This window comes from Leucopleurus acutus, assembly GCF_964270905.1.
Source record: "Leucopleurus acutus genome assembly, chromosome: 18".
NCBI classification, from domain to species: Eukaryota; Metazoa; Chordata; class Mammalia; order Artiodactyla; family Delphinidae; genus Leucopleurus; species Leucopleurus acutus.
The window spans coordinates 6,613,825-6,636,892 of NC_139160.1; the positions used below are offsets into that span (position 1 = coordinate 6,613,825).

General features: G+C 44.4%; 1 protein-coding gene and 1 long non-coding RNA gene across 2 annotated transcripts in view; one reads left to right on the plus strand and one right to left on the minus strand.

Moving 5' to 3' along the window:
* Nucleotides 1–884, minus strand: part of SLC7A1 (solute carrier family 7 member 1) — a 64,755-nt gene extending 63,871 nt beyond the window's left edge. The window contains exon 1 of the mRNA XM_082859299.1: nt 699–884. The gene's annotated coding sequence lies outside the window, so the exon portion shown is untranslated. The remainder of the gene's footprint in view (nt 1–698) is intronic.
* Nucleotides 885–1,469: 585 nt separating this feature from the next.
* Nucleotides 1,470–23,068, plus strand: part of LOC309974630 — a 79,694-nt gene continuing 58,095 nt past the window's right edge. The window contains exon 1 of the long non-coding RNA XR_014326892.1: nt 1,470–1,679. This is a non-coding gene — a long non-coding RNA (uncharacterized lncRNA). The remainder of the gene's footprint in view (nt 1,680–23,068) is intronic.

Sequence of the window (23,068 nt, forward strand, 5' to 3'; positions counted from 1 at the left end):
CGAAACCATCTGGAAGCGTTGAGCACCGGCCTCTACGGGCCAGATTGGGTCACAAGGAAGCCCCCGGCGGGGGGGACTTCCCCGAAACAACTCCGGGGACCCGGAAGAGAGGTGGAGGCGGGCCAGGGAGTGTGCAGGGCTCCAGAGAGGAAGAAACGTGGGCGCCGCGGCCAGCTTGCGGGTGCGCGACGCCGTCCTCGGCTGGCCACCTGCCGCGGGACCACCCTCCGCCGCCCGGCGGGCTCCCCACCCGCGGCCGGTAACACGTCGTGGACCTCGCGGCGGGGCGGCGTGCTCCGCTCCGCGCCATGTAAGGGAAGGTCTCGGGACGCCTGCCGGGCCCAGTGCCCGCTCCCCGTCCCCACGCCCCCGCGACCACCCGCGCGTCCCGGCGCCCGGTGCCCCGCAGGGAGCGCTGGGCCAGCACCCCGGAGGCGCCAGGTCGCCCACGCTTCCTCACGGGGTGTTGCATCATGCACCACGCCGCGCCTTCAGCGAACCAAAATGGACTCCGTGGCGGAGACAGCCTCATGGGCACCGGCCGCGTACACCCCCGTCCGCCCTGCCCGCGCCCACCCGGAGGATGCCAGGGCTCCCCGCGCGGGCTCCGCGCCCCTCCCCGCGCCGCCGGGGTCAGCCCCCCAAGGTGACCCGGACCCGGGCAGCTGCCCCGGCGCCGGCGGAGGACGGGGACTCACCGGGCCGGCGGGTGGCGGGATGCAAGCAAGACCGCGGCTGGACTGACGGACGATCGACCAAGGCTCGCCGGGACTGACGGACGCTCGGGCGGAGGCGCGGCGCGTGGGGAGCCGGAGCGGGAGACTCGGGTAACGGACGCCGGGTGGCCGCGCGCCCCGCCGGCAGCTGACCTGCCGCTCACACCTGCCGGCGCTGAGTGAATGGAGCGTTGAGGGCGGGAGAGATCGGGAGCCGGTTTCATCAGCCGCGCCCCGCTCCCTGCGCCCGCCCCCAGCGCCCCGCCGTCCGGCCCGCTCGCCAGCGTCACCGCCTGGCACCAATGGCAGCGCGGCGCGGCGGCGGCTCCGGGAGCGGGCGGCGGCGGGGGCGGGGCGGGGGGCGGGGCGCGGCGTCTTCGCGCGCCCCGCGCCCTAACCTGGGATTCCCCCGCGGGTGGGCGGTGCCTGCCGACGCGCTGGTGGTCGCCCCGCCTGCGTGCGGCCATCCCTCGGGCAGTGGGAGCCCGCCTCCATCCTCGGATCCCCGCACCCCCCCGCGCGGGCCCGACTGGCGCGGCCGCCGGACTGTCCACCCGACCGCGGGCCCCGGCGAGCGGACCCCGCGCTCGCGGCCAGTTTGCCTCCCCCAAAATGAGAAGATTGGGGAGGCACTTCAAGGTTGGTTTTTTTTTAAATTATGATAAATCTTCATTTCTTTGTCATTGGAATATTTTATTGCTGTTCCCTTACTTTCAACAAATAATGTATCCTCGCCCCTTGTCCGAAAGGGCCGGAAGCCTGAATCTGCCTGTGCCCCTGGCGGTAGGACGAGCACCTGGCCGGCGGGCCTGTCTCCGCGGCTACTTCCGGAGCTACTCTCCCCGAGATGGCAGAAACTAGACCCGGGTCCCACCGCGCTCGCCTCACAGGCTCCCTCTTGGCGCCCAAAACCAAGCAGAAGCCACAGTCTATAGAGATCCAGTAACCTGTGACATGAGAGAGGTAAGTAGGTCATAGATTAACCCCGCCAGCCTCCTCTCTAACTTTGCAGGAAAACAGGAAAAACGATAGCACGGTGTCCACGGCCTTTGAGTCCTTTCCCCGCTTCCTACCCAACCCCCCTCCCCCCGCAATGTCCTTGGTCAGTGATGGGGACTCATTATCAGCCACAGGGTGCGATACTCTTGGAATTACACTAGCAATTTATAAAGCATATAACTGCAGGGTGCTACTAGCTTCAGAAGCGTTTTCGTGAACACATAGCAATGGGCTAGTATTTGCAAGGCACTTTGGAGTGTTTGGTATCATAATCAGTGACTACATACACGTTGTTTTAAAACAGAAAATTTCAGTTTCAACTGTTCGTTGGTGAAAGGATGCTCTCAAGTTGCATTAAGGAGGTCTCCTGTGCTGGGGCTCTTCCTGAATCCCACACAGCCTCCTTAACCCGCTGACACTGCCATCATAGGATTTCACAGAGGGAAGCCTGGTGTGATTCAAGGACCACCCGCTTTGCCTTTGCACTCGATCTGGATTTGAATCTGAATTCTACTCTTTCATTCCTTTATGGTTTTCCACAAGCTATTTCACTTCTGTTTGGAGCTTATAAACCTTTTATTCTTAGCAGAATATCCCTTAGTACTTGAAATATGATTGTGGGATTTTTTTTTTTTTTTTACTCTTGGCAGTAAAATAGAATTTAATAGATTGTAGAGATGCTCTGCCCGGGCAACAAGCAGACGGATCATAGAGTTAGTATCTGTAAATTCTGAGAGCAAGTGTTCCAGGCCCTGATGGGTGTATGGGTGGAACTCAACCAAGACAATTGTCAGCACTGTGGTCCGTTTAGCAGCCTCACCCAGCAGACTTCGTCTTCAGTAAAACTGTAGGAGACCCTCCATGACAAGGCCCGTAAGCAAGCAACTTGCTGGCAGAAAAGATTCAGTGCGAACCAGGGGAAGAATGATGATGCTCAAAGCCTCAGCAAAAAGTTAGGGGAAAATGTCGAAAAAACTGGCTGAATTTATAAATAAAGCGAAATCAGGCAGGTTAGGATCACACGCAGGTCCAGAGGAATCATGAGTGACAGGCCACCCTGATGATACTCAAAGAACAGCGGATCCAAGATTCCAAAGACTGTTAAGGAAAGGAAATGCTAGAATTTAAGCCCTAGGAGCACCATCCAGGGTGAAGGTGGACAGACCAAGTGCCGGGCCAGCACCGTTAGGCAGGATGGGGTCCAGAAAACGTAGAGAATCAGAGTCAGACAGATGTGGTTTTGGACTAAACTCTTACCTCCTGCTAGCTGCTGGCCTAGGGGAATTGTGTTTGTCCTCTTTTAACAACATACTTTATGATGCCAACTTCTGGAAAAAGCTAAATTATGAAGACATTAAAAAGATCAGTGGTTGCCAGAGGCTTGTCGGGGGAAGAAGTGGGAGGGATGAATAAGTAGTGCACGGGGATGTTTAGGGCAGTGAAACTACTCTTAACAATACTGTAAGGGGGCTACACGTCATTATACGGTTGTCAAAAACCACAGAATGTCCAACACAGACAGTAAACCTTTATATTAACTACAGAATTTAGCTAATAATAATGTGTCCACATTGGCTCATCAGTCATAGCAAATGCACCACAACAATTCAAGATGTTAATAATAGGGGAGGGCTTCCCTGATGGCGCAGTGGTTGAGAGTCCGCCTGCTGGTGCAGGGGATGCGGGTTCGTGCCCTGGTCCGGGAAGATCCCACATGTTGGTTTCCCTCCCCCTCATCCCGTACTGGAGGACTCCTCTGGACACAGATCAGATGCCAGTGGCAACACTTCTGGATGGCTTTCATTTTAATAACAGGTGGCCATCCCCACTGCAAGCACTCTGGGACCCCAGGTCCGAAACCATCCTCTAGAGAAACATGGGATGCATGCATCAGTCCAGAGCCTAAGGATATATCATCAGAAGTGGTGTATTTCTTTTCTTTTCTTTTCTTTTTTTTTTTTTTTTTTTTGTGGTACGCGGTCCTCTCGCTGTTGTGGCCTCTCCGATTGCAGAGCACAGGCTCCGGATGCGCAGGCTCAGCGGCCATGGCTCACGGGCCCAGCCGCTCCGCGGCATGTGGGATCTTCCCGGACCGGGGCACGAACCTGCGTGCCCTGCATCGGCAGGCGGACTTTCAACCACTGCGCCACCAGGGAAGCCCTAATTAATTGTTTAATTGTCTGTCTTCCCCCAACTGGGCTGAAACCCCATAAAGGCAAAGCCCTTTTCTACCTGTGCACTGCTGTGTGCTAAGCAGAGTGCCTGCACAGAAGAGGCATTGACACATTAGTTAAATGATGAATAACCGGAGGGGATTCCAGATGAGAAGCAGAGATTCTACATGAAGCAGTGATGGGAAGGATAAAGCCCCACTATCTTTTCTCAGCTCCTCCCCAACTGGCTACAGATTGGAAATCTTATTACCCTCAAAGACAGCTCCCCGTTTCATTGTCTCCTATCCTCCTCATTTCTCAGAGACAGATGCTATGAGATCATTGCAGTCTTTTGGAGATCCAGGTCCCCAGTCCCATAATATAAGGCTCTATTCAGGAGAGGAGAGATAGGAATACTTCCAAGGAAGTACTCTTGGGCACGTCATTTTAGTTAATTATCATCATCTCATCAAACCATCACCTTATTGAATACTCCCAAAGATAAATCTTTGTGTTCTTATTAACCATTTCCCTAAAATAGTAGGAGACCAAGGATAATCTGTCCCTGACTTCTTCCTTGGAGATTCGTGTTTCCACAAGCCACAGCCAACCATAGTTTTAAATGGTCAAAAACAGAAACAACGACTTCTCTGTTAGTCAAGAATCACTCAATTGCAGGTAATCCATACCTGATTCAAACAACTCTAGGAAATCTTTTAAATTTATTGTTACATAACTGCAAAGTTTAGGATTTACCAGGTGTACGTATGTCTGGAGCTAGGTTTTCAAAATATATCTCAGTCTCTCTATCTCGCAGTTTTCCTGATGGCTGTATTCTTTGCCAAATCTCTCCATTGGTGAAAGCAGTGGTTTTTGAAGTGCGGCGAAGAAGGAAACCCCTTCCAGCATCCATTTCAATCCTACAAAAGGACCCCAGTAGGCTCTGCTTGGGTTGCATGCCCAAGCTTACATACCTCTTCCTGATTCCTGCAGAGTGGTGTTCTCTTGTAGGCTAGCCTGGGTCACATACCCACCTCTGTGGGGCAGGGGGACAGTGCAGAGAGGAGGTTGATTGGCAGTTCCACTAGTATAACAGAAATAGAGGAAGAGGTAGTCCCCACAGGGAAGGAATGTGAGGAGACAAGAAAGAAACTGGTGTCCACTCTATTTCCACTCCCCTGCTCTTTCAGATGTCCCCCAGCCCATCCTAGAGGCATCTGGACCACGTGTTTTTCGTGTGTTACCACCATCCAGCTCCAGCGACCACTCCAGGCACATCTGCCCTGTCTCTGAGGCACATATGCCCTTGAAATAGTGATTTCATTTCCTTTGGATAAATACCCAGAAGTGAACTTACTGGATCCTATGGTAGCTCTGTTTTTGATTTCTTGATGAATCTCCATACCGTTTTCCTTAGTGGCTATACCAATTTACATTCCCACCAACAGTGCACAAGTTTCTTTTCTTTGATAATAGCCATTCTGTGTCATTGCTTGCTCTTCTCTTGTAGACAGCATATAATTGGACTTTTAAAAATTCATTCTCCCAATTTCTACTTCTTAATTGGAATGTTTAATCCATTTACATTTAACATAATTACTAGTAGGTTAGGGCTTTTGTATGTCATTTAAAATTTTCTTTATGTCATGTCTTTTTCCCTTTATTTCTTCATTACTGCCTTCTTTTGTGTTAGATAAAATTTCCTAGCATACCATTTAAATTATCTATTGTTTCTTTACTATATATTTTTGAGGGTTTTTTTATTGGGTGCCCTGGCAATTAAAATGAAATTGTAACTTAGAACAATCTAGTTTGGATTAATAGCAATTTAAATAGTCTGCTAAACTTTTGCTTCTTTATATTCCATTCCCTCCCTTTTCTTTATACTTTTATTGTCATACAAATTACATTTTTACACACCGTAAGCCCAACAAGATAGTTTTATAATTGTTGCTTTGTACAGTTGTCCTTAAATCCAAAAGAAGAAAAAAACTACAAATGGAGACACATTTGTACTATCTTTGTAAAACCCATGTATTGACCTTCTCTGGTGTTCTTCATTGTTCATTTGGATTTTAGTTACTGTCCCATCATTTCAGCCTGGAGGACTCTGTTTAGTATTTCTTGTAGGTCAGGTCTGATAGTGATGAAGCCTCTCGTTTTTTCGTCTCCTTCATTTTGAAGGACTAGATTTCCTAGATGTAGGATCTTAGTTGACAGTGTTTTTCTTTTAGTACTTTGACTATGTCATCCCACTGCCTGCTGGCAACCATGGTTTTGAATGAGAAGCTAGTTGTTAGCCTCATTGAGATCCCTTGTGCAGGACGGGTTTGCTTTCCTCTTGCTGCTTTCATCAGTCTCTCCTTTTCTTTGGCTTTTTAGCAATTTGATTATGATGTATTTGGTATAGATCTCTTTAAAATGATCTACTTGGAGTTCATTGAGCTTCCTTGGTGAGCAGATCGTTTTTCATCACTTAGGAAGTTTTTGGCCATTGTTTCTTCAAATATTCTTTTTTCTCCTTTCTTTTCTTTCTTTCTTGGACTCCCCTTATGTGTAGGCTGGACGGTGTCCCACAGGTTTCTGAGGCTCTGTTTATTATTCTTTATTCTTTTTCTTTTTGTTCTTCAGACTGGATAATCTCAATTAGTCTATTGGTTGTTTTGTCTGCCTGTTCAAATCTTCTGTTGAGCCCCTCTAGTGAAGTTTTCATTACAGTTTTTATACTTTTCGACTCCAGAATTTTCATTTAAAAATAATTTATATCTCTTTATTGACATATTCTATTTTGTGAGATGTCATTCTCATACTTTAGTTCTTTCAACATGGTTTCCTACATGATTGATGACTTTAAGTCTTCGTCTAGTAAATCTAACATGTGCCCTTTCTCGTGCACAGTTTCTTTTGTGTGCTTTTTCTCTTGTGAAAAGATATTCTTCCTGGGTTTTTTTTTTTTCATGTCTTGTGATTTTTTTGCTGAAAGCTGTACATTCTAGATAAATAATGTGCCCACCCTAGAAATAAGATTCTCTCCTTCCCAAGGTGTTTTGCTGTTGTTCTTGCTGTTTTCTGTTTATTTGTTCAGTGACTTTCCTAGACAAATTTTATAAAGTCTGTATTCTTTGTCATATATAGCCACTGAAGTCTCTGCTACTTAGCTTAGTGTTCAGCGAATGATTGCACTAAGATTTCCTTATGTGTCTTGAACCAATGAGTCTCTCGTCCTTTCTCTGGGGCTTCTGTGTGTGTGTTGGGGCATGCTTGCCAAGTTCCCACAGGTAGCTTACAGCTCTGCATTAGCCTACACTTCTTGCTTGTGCAGACCCTCAGGGTCAGCCAGAATTGAGAGCTTAGGATCTTCTCAGTTGTTTCTTAGGCATAGACACAGCTCTAGGTATGCACACAGCCCTGTGTGTGTGCTTGTGGTCTTCTAGATTCCCAGGAATATATAGAAACTTTTGAAAGCACCCTATGGATATCACGTGTCCAGTGTTTCCTTTTAAGTTTTTTTTTCATAACCTTTTGTTAGCCTCAACTTGTAACGCTTCCTTAAGCAACTGCAGTGTTAAACAATTAATGCTGATTGTTTTGACAAATACCCTGTCATTAGGGCTGTTCTCACAGAGGGAGTTCAAAGTCACATCAAAGAAAGAGATGCCCTGAAAATGGAACTTTTCAGCAGGCTGTCAGACAGGTCAAATATTGACAGTTCTTTGGGAATGGCCCTTTTGGGAGCTCTGCACTCATTCTGCCCCCTCTAGCGACTGCTAGGCTGCTAGCTCTCAGGCATATTCTCTTTGATCTTCAAGGTTACTGAGAGGGAAAGCATCATCTCTGCAAAGCTTGGCAGTGTCTCTTGATTGATGAATGTTACTAGACTAAAATTAGGACTTCTGTCTATCAAAGACACCACTAGGAAGATGAAAATGGAAGCCAAAGAGTGGAAGATGGTATTTGTAATACATATGACTGACAAAGAATTGTCACAAATCTGTAAGAGCAGGTTAGACACAGCTGAATTTTTTTTAAAAATTGTGAACAGAAGGAATTATTTGGAACACCATCTAAAAAGACAGAGATGCAAAATATAAAACTATACCGAAAATAAGGAAGTAAGAGTAATGAGTCCTAACATATACAAAGAGACAATTTTCAAAGACATGTAACTAGGATATTTTCAGAAATATTGCTAAGATTTAAATTCTAAAATATCAGAATCCAAATGAACTCCAAGTAGGGGAAAAAGTCCACAACTAGAAACAACATAGAGAAACTATAGGACATGAAAGACAAAAGACCTTAAAAGCATCCAAGAAAAACCAGATTACCTATGAAGAAAGGGCAATGAGAGTAAAATTTTATTTTTCAGTGACCATGATATCAGAGCCAGTGAATTATTTTCAATGTGCTCAGAGATGCTGAAGAGTTACCCACAGTTCTCTACCAACTGACACCATCTTTAAGAACAAAGGTTAAATAAAAACATTTTCTGACTGAATAACTAAGAATGTTTTTCTCTAAAAGACACTCATTAAAGGAAATACTAAAAATATGTGGAAAAAATACCTCAGGTGGAATGTCTGAGGGACAAGAAGAAATGGTGAGCAAAGATATTGCTAAATATAGATACAGATGGTATAAAGTAAATAAAGTAGCGTCTAACTTAGGGGTAGGGATAATAGAGTAGAACTAAAATAGTGAACAACTGGATGTGTGGTCAGCTTTGAATGGTGCTTCATGATTAAGAGATGCTAAATCCAGATTTCTTTGGTTTGAATTCTGACTTTGGTACTAATTATCTGGTGGTACCTATTACCTTGCTTTAGGCAAGTTAATTAACACCTCTGTACGTCTATTTACTTCTCTTAATATGAGGATAGTAATAGTATCACTCATAGGGTTACTGGGATGCTTAAATTAGTTAATATATGTGAACCACTTAGAACAGTGCTTGATACACGGCAAGTGCTTCATAAGTGTGAGCTATGATTATCAATAAAGCATTCTCAGGTCCTTGTGTTGCCAGGTGAAATACAGAATCATGGTGAGAGACTTTATCAAACTTCTTTTGACAGCAGTGATTGAGAAAATAAAAATACTATTAGCAAGTTCGTTTTCATTGACTCATAAACTTTGTACCACACTAACTTAAACTACATAGACTTTTCAAAAATCTATTTATTGATCTACACGATAATTCCAAGAAGTAAAAACCCGACAGGTTGTGGCAGACACTGCTAGCGGCCTTCGTGATGTTCAGCCTGCCTTTCTTACACACAGAACACTGGTTTCCTGTAGAGTGTGAATGTGTCCAGCTAAGACACTGACTCTCCCAGATGTCTTTACAATTATATGGCCATAGCCCCTAGTTCAGATCGTTGAGATTTAAGTGAAAGTCATTGGGTTGGATTTCTGGAAAGGCCATGTCATGCTTTATGCCTTTAAAGCTAAGGTGCCTTGAACCAATATGTTTCTATCCTTTCACTCTGTGTGTGTGCTCCTCATGCCTTCAAAGCTCCCGTAAGAAGTTGACAACTCTGCCTTAGCTCTCACTTCTTATTTGTACATAGCCTGAAGGTCAGCCAGAGGTGAAAACTTACAGCCTTCTCAGGTTTTCCTGGGCATGTGCACAACCCTTGGCATGAACACAGCCCTGCACATGCATGTGGCCTTTTAGATTCCCAGGAACGTACAGGAGATTTCAAATGTCCCTTGTGAACTTTTTTCCAAATAATCTATTTACTCAGAGAGAATTCACTAAAAATTTCTGGGAATTTAAAAGTGGACTTTGACAGATTGTTTCCTAAAATCGGCCAAGAAGAACAATAAAGTGGAATTTTCTATGTCATCAAAATGACAGTAATGATAATAGGGTGGCATTATTCAGAAATATATAGCATGACGGGAAAAGAAGTCCATAAATAGACACAACACACACGCACACACTTTGCGTATGACATAGGCTGCACTTTAAATTAGTAGGGAAAGGATGAATTATTCCATAAATAGGTTGAAATGATTGGCAGTTCATTTAGGAGAATAATAGATCTTTATGTCATTCCTTACACAGGAATAAATTCCAAATGGTGTAAAGATATAGATAGACAGATAGATAAATGTGTTAATAATCTTAACGTGAGGAAGGATTTTTTTTAGGACAAAGGAAAACGAGAAAACAAAGGCAAATCTTGACAAATTTGACTATCGACAAGTTAAATACGTCCTCATAGTGAAAATCCCCACAAATAAAAGTAAAGGCAAACAACAGGCTGGTTGACAGTTCTTATCAAATATGTAACAGAAAAAGAAAAAACTAAATAATGGGATCCTGTTTTTAACCAATTAAATTGGCCAAAGAGAAGAAGCTTTTAGGAGGTTGATCGTATACCATGTTAATGTGGATGTGAAGATACAGTCATACTCACCTTCACTGTTAGTAAGAGTACAAAGTGGTAGAGCTGTTTTGAGAGAGGCAATTTGACAGGTTCTAACAAAATTTTAAATGTGCGTCACTCAAATACAATATTTTCACCTCTAGGAATCTGTACTGCAGAATATTCACACGCTCCCAAAGGGGTGTTTGCATGAGGCTGTTCACTGCCCTACTGTTTGTGGCAGGACCAGGAACCTGAATGCCCTTCACTCCTCTGTGTGTGGGGGGTGTGTGTGTGTATATGTGTGTGGGGTGTGTGAGTGTATGGGTGTGGGTATGTGTATGTGTGGGGTGTGTGTATGTGTGTGGGTGTGTGTATGTGTGTGGGGGGGTGTGTGTATGTGTGTGGGGGTGTGTGTGTATGTGTGTGTCGGCGGTGTGTGTGTGTGTGTCAAAAGAGGGAAGGGGGTTACAGAGAGAAAAAGTCTACAGTAAAGATTCAAATTACTTCACAATTATTTTGGATGGGGAACTTCTTTCTTTAACTGTTTTTGGTGACCCAGAGTGATGACAGGACAGCTTGGCTTTGTGGGTAAATATACCACAAGAGGGACTTTAATGTTTCATAACATATGCTTCTGTATTGTTTACATTTTTCAAGTGATTTTTTAAAATAACAGAAAAGAAAAAGAAAAAAGCAAACTAGAGAGCTGTGTACTATGCTCCAGTTAGGGTTGAGGAACTCCACAGAAATAGCTCTGTGTTTGTTTATATGTCATAGACGTCTGATACAGGTGCACACCCAACTGTTAACAGCTGAGTGAAGGGGAGGCAGGGAGAGGGCGGATGGGGGGCTTTCACGTTCAGTACGCTTCCGTTCTGTTTGATGTTTTTACAAGTTTGTTTTCTGCTCTTGAAATTTTTAAAAAATGAACAAATAAATAAAACGTGTCAATAAAGGGAAGGGGAAAGAAAGCCAGTTGCTTTCCAGCAGAAGGAAAGAAGGAAGGAAGGAAGAGGTGGTGTTTTCAAGACTGGGGAAGCGCAAGGAGACAGGAGTGACTCAGAGGCGAGAGAGGACGTGGGTCAGCCATGCTGTGACGTCCCGGGGGGTGCGGGGAGGGGATGCGCCACATGCATGGTGTACACCTCCCTGCAGCGGGGGAGAGACGCAGGGGACCGGGAGGGAGAAGAAACAGAGCTTTTGAGCTTGGCCGTCTGTGTGAAGGGAGACAGAGGAGGGGCCCAGCCAGAAGAGCAGGGACCAAAGCGCATCCTGAATAAATACCAGAGGGAACGGCCGTGTTCTCATTTTTAGACGTGTGCTCCTCAGCTTTACCAGCAATTGTATTTCTGTGAAAACCAAAACCGTTTTCTTCAGTTAGAAACGTGTCCTTTAAACCATGGCCATAGGCCGCCTCTGCCTTACTAAGGTGATTCATAATGAAGGACCCTTCAGAGCAATTGGCTGTCTTATCTCTATCATCTTGTATTTCTGCAGCAGGACTTGGGAATTAGCTTTCACCATAGAAGGGAGTGAATAGTATTAGAGAAGAGAAAAATGTATATGTGACAAATGCACGTGGGATGATAATACGATTTTAATTGAAGGAAGACTGGCCTGAGAAAATGCACAGGAAGTGTGCTGTTTGTGTAAAATGTCCCTAAAACCCGGGCAAAATCTCTAGTCTTTGTGGGTGTGATGCATAAAGAAACCTTCAGGGTGCAGGCTGAGTTAAAACCAGCTAAACTGGGATGAATTTGTGTTGCGGGAGAGAAACATAACATACAAGGGACTTAAGAACCACCAAAGCTCTTGCCGAAGGAGACACCTATGGTATCTCCTGTTGTGTTCTGCTTCTTATTCCCTTTGAGCAAGAATAAAATTACTGTATTTTTTGCTCTTCAAAAATCTTCTCTGGGCTTCCCTGGTGGCGCAGTGGTTGAGAGTCCGCCTGCCGATGCAGGGGACACGGGTTCGTGCCCCGGTCCGGGAGGATCCCACATGCCGTGGAGTGGCTGGGCCCGTGAGCCATCACCGCTGAGCCTGCGCGTCTGGAGCCTGTGCTCCGCAACGGGAGAGGCCACAACAGTGAGAGGCCCACGTACCGCAAAAAAAAAAAGAAAAAAGAAAAAATCTTCTCTGCTTGCTGTTTCTCTGGTGCGATTGGCCAGCATATTCTGATCCACGGAAAGAGGAAGGCAGTGGGGCCACTCCTTCCCCTCCCACTGCACAGGGGAAGGGCTATTGAAAGTGTGCAACGCGAGGCTGTAAAACTCACTAAGCTACATATATCAATAGTTTCTGGAAAGTGTGTGTGTGATGGTAGCTTCTCATGTAGCTGGCTTTTTTCCAAAGCCGTGCACCTCGGGGGGTCATTCTGTTCTCAAAGCGTGTCACGTGTCCAACCGCAAACAGGGCTAACTTGATTCTCAAAGACAAGTGGACAATTTGAGGTTTTAAAATAGGGAAAGCTAAAAAATAAAACCCATGAGAAGAAGTCTGTGAGATGCCATTAAATAGACCTGGATGCTAGTGGCCACCAAGCGCCAAGTATTTGAGAGGCAGGCCTATAACCACCCAATATAATGGTCTGGATAAGAATGAGATCGTATTGCCAGAAATTTCAGGGTCATAGCGGATCATCTTGCCTCTTAAAAGGTGAACTTTCGTGAAGAATTTTGCCTCTGACGGATGGCATGGAGCTGAGAACTGTCCTAGCAAAGGGTCATCACAGTTCACTCTGGGGTTTCGACACGTCCTCTGTCTCTCGAGGCTGCGGGAATTGCTGACGTCTAGTCCAGCTTCCAAACACTGAACTTCCAGGACGAACTTGATCTTGTTCGTGAACCGAGGGTGGCAAATTAACACAACATAATTTTATTCAGCAGAGTTGCAGGAGTTAAAACAAGCAGAACTGGCAAAGATTCAGATGAAGAAGCGTTCCTGTGTTCGCTGGTAGGTGTGTGAGTTGCTACGGCTCGTTTTGGCAAGCAGTCTGGCAATGCTCATGCCTCGATTAACTCATCTCTCCCCAGCAGTGAAGAAGCAAGGCTCCGATGGGGGCAGAGGCAGAAAGCAATGTTCTCTCCCCTCCTTTATGGTTTCTTCCTTGTTCCCAGCTAAAGTCTCCAGCAGCTTACATAACCTTTTCTGTTGCTTTTAGATTTTAAAAAAAAAGCCTCCGGTCACTTCTGTTCACAACATTGAAAGTGTCCAGCCCTGTGCAAAAGTCAGAACTGTGGATTTTACGTCCATCTTTTCCCTGGGCCTGGCCTGGTGGCGGCTTCTCAGCTGCTTCCCTACATGGCTCCACGCCTGCAACCTGGCCCAGGTTTCTGACCCCGCCAGGCTTGGAGGCCGGGAAGGACAGGAAAGGGGTAGGATTCATGAACATGGAGCTCACGGCCAACAGCACTGTAACTCATGCCTGAACAAAGCTTCTCTGATACATGTGTTTTCAGTGTAGGGCACACGCAGTCATCCTGTGCTTAGGATACTAGACAGCACTTCATGCTGTGCTTGGGGGCGATTTTAAACAGCAAAATCATCAACAAAGGCACAAAAATATGAAAAGTGTGTCACCGAGTAGACAGTGAAGAGGATAGTGTTTACGATATGAGAGCTGGTGCTCCGCCGAGTGTCACCTCGGCCATCCTCAGCTGTGAAGGTGCATGTCAGTGACAAGTATTTTGCCACTCTGCTCGTGACTGTGAGTAACTGCAGAAGCCCCACAAGCACTGATTTTAGGGTTACAAGTAAATGTTAGCAAGTAAGCAAATTTGCAGGTACAGAATCATGGACAGTGATTCTAGTTCCATCATAAACAAATGCTTCTCAGGTCATGCTCTTCCAAAATGTCATCAGTTTCTTACTGGGAATCTGATTTTATAGGAGCATATGCCAGAAATCTACTGCAAATATCATACGGAATGATGAAAAATTAGAAGCATTATTATTAAAGGAGCAAGAAAAGGCTCCCGTCCCATTCATTGTGCTGGAGATCTTTAGTCAGAGTGATAAGAAAAAGAAAAAAGATATGAATACTGGGAAGGAAAGACAAAAATGTCTTTGATTTAGGATGATGCGATTATCCGTCCATAAAATCCAAGAGAATAAATTAAGACCTAGTTAACCAATAAGAGTGCCTCAGGGGGGACAGGTATAAAATCACATATGAAAAGTAATAGCTTCCCTATATGCCAACCAAAAGCAATTAGGAAATATAATTGAAAAAACGAATTCCATTCATAACACCAACAAAATCTCCTAGGAATAAACGCAACAAGAGAAATGTAACACTTATGAGGACAAAAAAAATAAGACTTATCAAAGGACAAAAAAGAACCTGAAAAAAATGGAGAATTAACCATATTCCTAGTTCAGATAAGTCAACATTTTTTAAATGTCTGTTGTTCCCAAATTAAACTGTAAATTTGTTGCAATGCCAGTCAAAATTCCTTTCCCCAACCCAAATCTTACAGCCCATGTCAAATGTTTTCAAAACTTCATCTGAAATTTTTGAGAGTATGCACCAGACCAGCAAAGCCTACTTTGAAATAGGAGGTCAGTGAGGGTATCAAAGTACATTATAAGTTATAGTGATTTAAAAATGTAACTTAAAGGGAATGAATAGACAGATCAATAGAACATAATATATAGAGTCCACAAACAGACCTATGTATATATAGGAATTTAGTAAATAACAAAAGTTATACTTTGGACCAGTCAGTAAAAAATTTAGTAAATGATGTTGGAAAATAAATGATGCAAAAAGGTCTTTGCAACATACAATAAAAGACAAGGGATGAATAGACAGAATATACAAGTAATTCTTACAAAGCAGTAACACAAAGTGCAAAAGAAAAGTGGGCAAAGGACGTGAAAAGACATTTCAGAGGAAATCATGCCAATGACCAGCAACTAAATGAAGAGATCCTCAATTTCAATAGCAATCAGAGAAATGCAAATTAAACAGGATGGAGACATCGTCTCCAGCCGTCAGTTTGGCAAAATTGAAGAGACTGATAATAGCAAGTGTTGATGAAGAAGTGGAGAAATGGTATTTTCCTGCATGAAAGGTGGTTCAGCTCTTTTGGAGAGCAACATGGCAGCGTGAATTAAAATGTTAAATATACGTACTTGGTGAGCCAAAAATGCCTTTCTAGGTATCTAATATAGAGACATACTCTCACATATGCTCAAAGAGATGTTGATGGTAACAGTGAAAAATTGGAAACCAACTTAAGCGTTTGTTAGAAGCAGAATGGTTAAATAATCTGTCATACTTTGATGCTGTGGAGCATTGTAGCAATTTTTAAGGAAACCCATATCAATATATACCAGCATTAAAATATCTCAGACATATATCGTCAAGTGAAAAAAGCATGTTGCCGAAAATACATGCAGTGCTATGTAATATGTGTTAAATTAAAAATCTGCACAAACTGTTCATTTCTATCTTTATCTACATAGGTATGCATGTAAACACATGGAAAAATGTCTGTAAGCACACATGCCACATTAATAAGCAGATGCTACCTCTAAAGAGGTGCATGGGATCAAAAGTGGTCATCAAAGAGACTCTTGCTTTGTTTTCTAATTTTTAAAAATTTCGTTTGTGGTAAAAACAAAACCCCACATAACATAAAGTTCAGCATCTTAATCATTTTCAAGTATACAGTTCATTAGTGTTAAGTATATTCACATTGTTGGGTAACATCACCAGAAATTTTTTAGCTTGCAAAACTGAAACTCTGTACCCAATTGCCCATTTCCCTCTGCACTGCGTCCTGGTACCCACCATTCTGCCTTCTGTCTCTATGAATTTGAGTACTTTGCATACTTCATATATGAGGAGTCATACAGTATTTGTCTTTTTGTGACTGCCTTATTTCACTTAGCATGTCTTCAGCGTTCATTTATATTGTAGCAGGTGTCAGATTTTCTTTCCTCTTTAAGGCTGAATAATATTCCATTCTCTATGTAGACCACATTTTATTTATTCATTCATCTGTAGATGGACACTTGGATTGCTTCCACCATTTGGCTATTGTAAATAGTGCTGCTGTGAACATGGGTGTACAAATATCTCTTCAAGACCCTGCTTTCCTTTCTTGTGGGTATATACCCAGAAGTGGGATTGCTGAATCATAATGGTAGTTCTGTTTTTAACTTTTTGAGCAGCTGCCACACTGTTCTTGTTTTTATTATCTAAGTATTTCACAACAAGAATGTACTTATGTGTTCTTCGTGTAATTAAGGGTAAAGGAAAAAATTAGTCTAGATAAGTGTGGTTCAAAGGACACCGTGCATAAGTAAATGGTGGTTTTGGTGAAACTAAGAACGGGCAAATGTGGTGGTCTCTGTCTTAGCAAAACGCCTGTGAACTGGAAGTGTTGAAAATTATGGGTCTAGCGTTGACTTAGCATGCCTGGTAGTTTTATTGTTCTCAAGTATCTGCTAGCCTCGCCCAGGGGAGGCTTATGCCTCCCCACCCTACAGATAACCCTCGCGGCCATCTGACTTGCTTTGGCCAATGAAACGTGAGCAGAAGCGCCGAGAGCCAAAGCGAGGTTTTCTGTGTCCTCTTCCCGTGTCCTCTTCCTGCTGTGACCACCATCACCATCCCAGCCCAGGTTGTAAAAGCAGTCGGGGTCCCAACGGGAGGTCGTGTGCAGCAGAGCTTCAGCCACACCTTGATGCAAGTCAAGCACGAGTGAGAAGCACATCTTGGGGGTTGAAAATGACTGGATTTATTTATTTATTTATTATTGACGTATAGTTAATTTACAGTGTTGTGTTAGTTTCTGGTGTACAGCAAAGTGATTCAGTTATGTATATATATATAAAACTGAATATATATATACTTTTTTATTTTCTTTTCCATTATGGTTTATTACAGGATATTGAATATAGTTCCCTGTGCTATGCAGTAAGACCTTGTTGTTTATCCATCCTATATATAATAGTTTGCATCTGCTGATCCCAAACTCCCAGTACATCCCTCCCCCAGCCTCCTCCCCCTTGGCAACCACAAGTCTGTTCTCTATGTCTGTGAGTCCATTTCTGTTTTGTAGATAGGTTCATTTGTGTCATATTTTACATTCCGCATATAAGTGATATCATATGATATTTGTCTGGCTTACTTCACTTACTATGGTAACCTCTGGGTTTATCCATGTTGCTGCAAATGGCATTATTTCATTTTTTATGGCTGAGTAGTACTCCATCGTGTATATATGTGTATATATATAATATACATATTTGTGCATATATATATACATATTTGTGTGTGTGTGTATATATATATAATATATATGTATATCTCACATCTTCTTTTTCCATTTATCTGTCAAAGGACATTAGGTTGCTTCCATGTCTTGGCTATTGTGAATAGTGTTGCTGTGAACATTGGGGTGCATGTATCTTTCTGAATTAGAGTTTTCCCCCTATAATGCCCAAGGGTGGGATTCCTGGCTCATATGGCAACTCTGTTTTTAGTTTTTTGAGAAACCTCCAGCACTGTTTTCCATCGACTGGATTTATTTTTGATATCACAGGACAACATGTTCTGTCTGCCTCATGCAAGACGTTTATTTAACACTCCTTGCCTGCACGAGGACTGTGGACTCCTAGTGGGAACAGGAATCTGTAAATCAAGGCCCCTTCTGAAGACATGTATGCACCGCTGCAAAGCCAGGGAGAAGGCCGGCGCCATGCGTGCATGTCGCATTTCAGGGCAGGGGCTGAGATCCACAGAACTCAGGGTTTCTGGGATTCTTTGGAACAGTTGTTTCAAGTAAGCATCAATCCTCAACTCTGAGTAAAAAGGACCTAAGAGTATGGTTTCACTGTCTCTAAGAAGACACACAATGTCAAGATGAGGCCTGTGAAGTGCACATTTTCTCTTGAACTTGCTACATGTAATGTTGAGAGTTCCCCCGGAGTGCGCTGGTTAATTAGCATTTTCTTAATTAGCATCGTTCAATCTTCTTTATGAGACAGAAAGCACTGTGGATAAAGCATGGTATACCGCCGGCTAGGAATGTGGGATTCTAGGTCTGACTCCACCAGTGACTAACAGGATCTAGGCAAGTCCTAGCTTCTCTGACCTCATTTTTTTCTGTTTATAAAATAATTCTGGCTCATCTATATTATCTGATTTGTTAGGACAAATTTCATGACCACATCGGCATGAAATCTGCATGAGGTTGATACTGAAATGGATTAGACACACTTAATCAAGATGGTGAAAAGGGAGGCTGGAACCAGGACAGAAAACCCATTCCCACCCCAGCCAAGGGTTTCCCCGTGTGCCGGGTTTGCTGGGGAGGTCAGGGAGAGAGCCTGGCAGCCAAGGCATTTTGAAAACACAGCTTTTATTTGAAATTCACGGTACATTTGGTTAAACTTAACTTTTAGTAAATGACGTAACATATTATGATCTATGTAATTATATATCATATATTACGATTTTGGATGGATAGATAGATAACGTTTTAGTTCTTAATGGATTTTTTGGTCTTTTTTAATTTTCTGAGTTAGAGGAACTCTCTGGATGGTGTTAAAGAGAGAGATATGAACCAGATGGGGCTAATTCTGATATCTGGAGCAGTGAACCATTTCTGGTCTTTATCCTGTTCTATGGTGGATGGATGGGGTAGACCCAGTGAGCACCTCTCTTTAATCGTGGAGCCATAGATGGACTATTGTGGCCTGAGGATGCCATCCCTTCACACCTAACCCTTTTCACGTTGACGTGTGGAGCTGATGCTGCCGATTGGCAGGGCGCTGGGTACTTTTTTAGATACTGTACGTGTCATATTCTCGGTACAATTTTTAAATTGAGGGGAGCTGCAAACCGTATCACCTGGTACTAACATACAGGTAAGTGGACATACTGAGCATTATTTAAATTACATTTCTTTCAAGCAAACAAACAGCAAAAACTCGAAACAATAATTGATTAAAAAAAGGGGGAGGGGTTGGAGTGATCGGAAATGGAATCGTCACCATTGGGAAAAAGTTCAACTTGTGATTCTTATTTATATCCAACCTTTGTGAGCATCCTTTCGTTTATTTACATAAAATCAACTTGGGCTTCATCAACTTTGCTGAGAAAAAACAGATGACATCTACCTCTAACCACCAGCAAGCGCTCTGGAGAGGACAGGTTCTTAAATTACGTCATTAATTTCCAAGATATACGCATCACATTTGTGTTTGCAGAGCATAAAAATGTATTAGAGGAAGCCCAATTTCACGTGCTAATAAAAAAGAACACAGAAGATCTCATTCACTAGCAATCTCTCTTCCTTTTGATTTCCAACTTTTAGGGAGCAGCGGTGTCATTCAGCTGCAGGGTCACAGGGCCGCCTCCTGGTGGAAATACAGAGTAGAAGTGAGGAGGGAGGGGCTGGGGGGCACTCTTGCTCTACTGACAGTGTTTGATGCCTTAAGCTAGGGGATGAGGACATGGGCATCTTAATTATTCTTTATTCCTTTTCTTGGCATATCTTAAATATCGCGATAGTATATTAAGAAAAGAAGACCCAATTCTGAGGGCTTTGGGAACTAATTCAGTCATCTTAAGTGACTTAGGTCTGTGTACCTTTTTGGCTCCAGTGAGAATTATTTTATACAATTAGGGATAGGAATGTTGGAGGAGAAAACTTGAATTGATTAGGGGGGGACAGCTATGATCTTAGAGAAGGGAACCATGGCTTGTTAGTCTTGCCCTAGACTGTGTGCCCAGAGACTTGTCCAAGATCTTCAGAGCGAGGGAGCTGAGGGGCAACAGTCCCCAGCTGCGGACCTGGAACACCAGCATGTCCCTTGCTCTAAGGGCTGGTGGCTGAGAGGTGGAGCCTGAATGACCCGGGCACGAAAAGGACAAAGCCCAGCAAAGAAGCTGGTTTTAGAACCAACGCTGACTCCCAAGAGGCTGCATGTACAGACAGGTCACACCTGAGATGAAGTAGTTTCTGCCCGGGCCGTGGGTTGGGTGACTCGCTGCTAAGGGTCAGCATGGATGACACAGGAAGGACAAGGCAAGGCTGTGGTCCTAGGCACAGCCTAGAGACAGGTCCCCCTTTACCCCAGGGGCAGTAGTGGGAGGTGTAAGTGTCAAATCCTGGGGAGCCTGCCTTTCTGTGGCTGCTTCGGGGACAAAACCTCTTCCTGCTCGGACCCCTCGGGAAGGGGAATCTCTTACAGCGAGACCCATGACCTGGGACAGCAGATGTGTGAACCGAGACTCCACGCAAACAGGGAGGTCAGAGCCAGGTGCCCTGCGCCCAGACTGTGGCGGCCTGTGATCTCTGGGTGCTTCCAGGGTCCTCTTGGGAGCGCGTTTGCTTTCTCTTCCTTCTCAATGTATCTAAACCAGAAGCCCTCCGTGGGGATTTTCTTCTCGCACAACTTCTTTAAACTGGGTGTAGTAATCCGCACGCCGACAAACTCACCCTTTTCAAGTGGACGGTCTGGTGGCCCTGGGGTAGACTGGCTCCTTCAGTTCTTCCTCTGCAGGCTAGTCTCTGTCGAGCCTGTTTGGGGGAGCGGCTTCTTCCTGTGCGTTTCCCCTGGCAGAGAGGGAGGCAGGCCTGCCTTTCACCGTGGCTGCCTGCGGCCTGTGGTCCCGCGTTGGCTGGGGCTCTGCCCACCGGCTCCCCATGTGCTGAGAGCACAGGCTCGCGACGTCTGAGGCAGGGAGAGAGCTAACCCACGCACGCTCTATCGATTTTTCCCATCGTCTCGGTTCCTTTGACTCCCTCTTTTCCCCTAGAGGAACAGTTAGGAAATAGCCAACAACCCTTGCAGGCAAACTGAGTTTCTGAATTTATTGCATTCCGAAAACAGTGGAAAAGAAATCAAGCACCGGGCCTCAAAAGGATCAGGCAGAAGCAAGTTATGTTCCCGTTTGATGGTGAAGCAGCCCGGCAGTCCATGCCTTTGGGGATAGGACGTACACTGAGAAGGGTGTTCCCTGATGTTAGGAAAATAATAGGCTGGCATGCGCGCGTATCTTCCTCCTTGAGACTAATTAGAAAGTTGAGGAAACCTAGTCAAGGAAGGAATATCTGGTATTTGCCTGGTTCTCTGCACAAAATGGTAATCCAATGGTCAGGAATAACTATGGGTGTACATATTTTCTGAGAATACAATAAACAGAACTCTAAATTTACAAAACATTAAGAAGTAAAGAGTAGTCATTAGCTTTCCAAAACCAATTGGCGTTTTTATCCTGCTGAAATTCTGTTGTAAGGGATGAAGCTAACAATAAATGGGTCAGAGACTACAGAGCTTTCCGTGCTAAAAATTCTGAGATTCACATGTCAATACCTCAGAATGTAGAGCAAGACAGACCCTCAGAAACTAAAGACTCTCAATCAGGGTTATACGATTACCCAGGATCATGTGCCAAAATGTATCTTAAGTTGATGTTGTTGGAAATTTCCCCCATAAAAGCTAATGAAAATGATAGCTCCTGGAGTTCTCATAAAGTTGAGAGGTTAAGAAAGATCCTAAATTAGCTTTCCTAGTCTTAAGACACTGCTTGTCTACCATGGAACGGTGAAAAACCACCAGCCTCGTGAACCAGGGCATTAGTGTGAACCCACATCCCCTGGGAACTTGTTAAAAATACAGAGGCCCGAAAAACAAAAACAACAACAGCAAAAACAATAACAAAAACCTAAATACAGAGGCCCAGGTCCCAGGCCGCAAGCTCAGTCGGTAGATCTAGCGCCCTCGAGCGTTCGGAAGCACACCAACTCTGAGAAGCCTAACATAGTGGAAACAGTTGGAGTTTGAAATCAAGTAGACAGTTGAGACTCAGAGGCCACCATTCCGTGACCTTGAGCAAGCTGCCGCTCTCTCTGAACCTTAGTTCTCTCAACTATTACGAACTTCCTGGGTTGTTGTGAGGATTAAGTTAACGGCCTGTTTATCTCCGTGTTTGCCACCTAGTGGATGATTAATAAATGTTTCTTCTTACTAGGACTGCCATAGCAAAATACCACAGACCGGGTGACCTAAACAACCGTCATTTATTTTCTTACAGTTCTGGAGGCTGGAAGTCCAAGGTCAAGGTATCAGCAGGGTTGGTTCTCCTGAGGCCTCTCTCCTTGGCTTGCAGACAGCCATCTTCTCGCCGTGACCTCTCGTGGCCTCTTCTCTATGTGAGGGTGCCCGCATCTCTTCCTCTTCTTATAAGGTCATCAGTCCTGTAGTCCTCTTGGATTAGGGCCCCACCCTTAGGCCATCATTTAACCTTAATCAGCTCTGTAAAGCCCTTATCTCCAAATACAGCCACACTGGGGGTTAGAGCTTCAACACGCGCATTTTGGGGGAGACACAATTCAGTCCCGAACACTTCCCTTCACCCTATCTTTTTACCTGTGCTCTTGCCTTTTTCCTTTCCCATCACCGTCAGCAGTAGTTTATGTTTGAATCATCTGTAACTCAAAAGAATCATTTTACAATACTTATCTGATGAAAGCACTGGTTGAAGATGAGGTGAGGACGGGGTGCAGGTATTCTGCCGAAGGCATTGGCTTCATGGGAATCCAGTCCCCAGAACCCTGGTCCAAGAATATAACAGAGACTCTACTCTTAGCTAAAGGGTCTGGTTACTCTCACTAGCTCGGTTTCATTTTTTTTTTTTAAAGTGACCTACATGGAGAAGGCGCAGAGTCCCCCCTGTCTAAATTCTCAGTCCTCAATTTCCAAATTCTGAAGGGCTTTTTTTTTCTTCTTCTCCTTCTTAAGATAGATCACAGCAGAGAAGAAGAAAAGTCTTTTCAGATTTCATAAGCGAAAGCTT